The 3,651-nt window shown below is 37.6% G+C and overlaps 1 pseudogene; it reads left to right on the top strand.

Moving 5' to 3' along the window:
* Positions 1-1,734: 1,734 nt before the first annotated feature.
* On the top strand, positions 1,735-3,368 carry LOC132224548 (coiled-coil domain-containing protein 169-like; annotated as a pseudogene).
* The last annotated feature ends 283 nt before the right edge of the window (positions 3,369-3,651 follow it).

Genomic DNA, 3,651 nt, shown 5'->3' with positions numbered 1-3,651 from the left:
AACTTTTTAAATAGGGGGCCAGTTCACTGTCCCTCAGATCGTTGAAGGGCCAGACTATAGTTTAAAAAAAAAAAACTATGAACAAATTCCTATGCACACTGCACATATCTTATTTTGAAGTAAAAAAACAAAACGGGAACAAATACAATGTTTGTATTTGCATGTGGCCCACGGGCCGTAGTTTGAGGACCCCTGATTAAAATAAATATTTAAAAACAAAGAAACAAGACATAGTCCATACAGAGGAAAAAGCAGCTTATATACATTGTTTCTGGGAGGGCCTAGTAAAGATTTCAAATAAGCTATTATAAATATGTTTGAAAAACTAAAGGACACCATGTTTAAAGAATTAAAGCGGGGGCAGTGGGAGCAGGCAGGGAGAGGTCAATGGGGAGAAAAAAAGAGGCATATGTAAAACTTTTAACAATAAAGAATTTTAAAAAAAAGAATTAAAGAAATGTATAATGACAATGACTCATCACATAGAGAATATTAATAAAAAGATATAAATTATAGAAAAAAATGGAAATTCTGTAAAGGGTATAGCAAATGAAAAAAATTTACTCAAGGGGCTCAACAGTAAAAAAGAATGAAGAAAACTGAATAATCTCAAAGGCCTGTGAGACACCATCAAACACACCACATATGCTTAATGGGATTTCCAGAAAGGGGGGGGGGGCGGGCAATGACATAAGTATTTGAAGAAATAATGGGTAAAATTTCTCAAATTTGATGGAAAACTTTAAGCTACACATCCAAGAAGCTCAATGAATTCCAAGTAGGACAAACACAAAGATATTCACAGCTAGATAGATATTAATCAAGTTGTTCAAAGCCAAAGAGAAAAACTTGAAAACAGCAGGAGAAAAATTATATATATGCAAAGGAACCACAATAATATTAACAGCTGCCTTGTCATCAGAAACAATGGAGACAAAAGGAAGCAACAGGTGCCCATCAATAGATGAGTGGATCAAAAAACTTGTGGTACATAAGTACAGTGGAATATTACTGGCCATAGAAAAGAATAAAATCTTACCATTCGGGACAGCATGGTTGGACCTAGAGGACATTCTGATCAGTAAATAAGCCAGTCAAAGAAAGACAAATACCATATGATTTCACTTATATTTGGAATATAAATAACAATATAAACAAACAAACAAGCCGAAACCGGTTTGGCTCAGTGGATAGAGCGTCGGCCTGCGGACTGAAAGGTCCCAGGTTCGATTCCGGTCAAGGGCATGTACCTGGGTTGCGGGCACATCCCCAGTGGGAGATGTGCAGGAGGCAGCTGATCGATGTTTCTCTCTCATCGATGTTTCTGACTCTCTATCTCTCTCCCTTTCTCTCTGTAAAAAATCAATAAAATATATTTTTAAAAAAAACAAACAAAACAGAAACAAACTCAGAGATACAGAAAACAGACTGATGGTTGTCAGAGGGGAGGGGGATTGAGGACTGAGTAAAAAAGGTGAAAGGATTAAGAAGTCCAAGTTGATAGTTGCAAAATAATCACAGGAATGTAAAGCATAGCATAGGGAATATAGTCAATAATATTGTAATAACTATGTACTGCGCACATGCCCAGGTTGCGGGCTCAATCCCCAGTGGGGGTGTGCAGGAAGCAGCCAATCAATGATTCTCTTTCACTCTCCCTATCTCTCTGAAATCAATAAAAATGTATTTTTTTTAAAAAAAAGTTAAGAAAGAAAGAATCAATGGAGACAAGAAGGCAGTGTTATGACATGTGCAAGGTGCTGGGCTGGGGGGACTGCAGCCAAGAATTCTAGAATTCAGTTCACCATGGTAACAGCTCACGACAACACTTTCTTCTCAGCTTTGGGTGAGCCTTCAGGTCTTCTGCTCTAAGATGTGCTGATGAGAAGGGCGTGGAGAGGTCTCTGACCTGACACTATGGGTGACAACTTTGAAGGTATGAGCATTGAACAACTGAAACTGGAGTTATTGGAAGAAATCCATAAGAAAGACTCGTAAAACTCTCAATAAATGAACTAACACGTAACATAGCGGAACAGAAAGCCAACTTCATTAAAAACATTGAATGGAAAATGCTTTATGAGACACAACTTGAAGTGAATTATCAACTGAGAGAGCAAATAGTTACTCTGAAAGAGAAATTGGGAAAACTCAGTGGAGATCCTTCAGATATACAAGGTACTATTGAAGTCTACATGGAATTGTCAACAAGATATTTAGTGAAATTACTTAGAATGCTACTCCAAGAGAAAAGGCGTCTTGAAAATCAAGTGAAGTACTATTCAGTTAAAGCGGAACAAGAAGAAAGGGCTTACAAAAAGGTCAAGGATGAACGCCAAAAATACCTTAATAGCCTATTTCAGGTCTCTCACTTATACGAAATTCCTAGAAGACAACATATGGATGAATTCCAGAGAAGGAAAGAGATTCCAGTGGAAATGGGAAGGTACAATACAGTTAATCAGAAGATAGGAAATGCCAAGAGAGAATCAGCAAAACAGAGTAGAACAGGCGTCCTCAAACTACAGCCCGCGGGCCACATGCGGCCCGCGAAAACATTTATCTGGCCCGCCGGGTGTTTTTACCGCCGCTGCCTGTCCTGCTTAGCAGCCAACTGATTCAGGGCCCACAGTGCGCATGTGTGGAATGTCTGCGGGACAGTGAACTGGCAGCCCCCTGTTTAAAAAGTTTGAGGACCTCTGGAGTAGAAGATCAAACTGTCTTCCAAAACTCAATCCATGATTCAAGAATTGGATGGGTTTCTATTTCTTCCCCTTTTTCATTTGTTATATTCACCTTGTGAAGTTAATACTCAACATGTTTTTTCAGGGAATGAAATAGATAAGAGCTATTGAACTTCTTTCGCTTCTCTTTCAGAAGTTTGTCCCTTTGTCTGTGTGAAAGTAATTTTCCTAGTAATTTGTTTTAGTTTCAAAAGTTATTTTAGAAAGTAATTTTGGTGACCCTAAAATTATAATAGCAGTGTTTGTAATTCTTAAAATATCCTAAGGAACCTGAGTGAACTATCCCAATCATTGCAATAGTGTATTAGTTGCACATCTTATCATGAGGACTCACTTCATCATGTTTAAGTGTTAGCTCTACAGGAGCTACTTTGGAGTACTTTCCAGATGTTAGAAAATGTCTGTGTTAGAGTGATGGCATGCATGTTGGTGGGGTACTATAAAGAACTGAAATGGGAGACACTCTAAGATCTCTATTCTGTTATCAGTTTTGCCACTGACACTATGGGTGACAACTTGGAAGGTATGAGCATTGTGACTTTGAGTAAATCACTTTGCATTGCATCCCTTTCAGCATTTATACAGTTGGAAATATTTACCTACTTCCTTGAGATTGCTGTGTAGATCAAGAATACTTACTAAATATTTATTTATTTATTTATTTATTTATCTATTTATTTATTTATTTATTTTGTTATACTAGAGAAAAAGTGTTATCTCATTCTAAGCTCTGAAGATAATTTGTCACGTGAGGTTTTATAAGAAAATGAAATTATTTATTGCAATAATAAAAACAAAAAATGCAGGTTGTGTGCTCAGTCCCTAGTAGGGGGCTTGCAGGAGGCAGCCGATCAATGATTCTCTCTCATCATTGAAGTTTCTATCTCTCTCCCTCTCCCTTCCTCTC

Source organism: Myotis daubentonii, chromosome X (genome assembly GCF_963259705.1).
Source record: "Myotis daubentonii chromosome X, mMyoDau2.1, whole genome shotgun sequence".
In the NCBI taxonomy this organism is placed as follows: Eukaryota; Metazoa; Chordata; class Mammalia; order Chiroptera; family Vespertilionidae; genus Myotis; species Myotis daubentonii.
The sequence above is the reverse complement of the archived record's forward strand: the minus strand, read 5'-3'. Positions and strand labels throughout refer to the sequence as shown.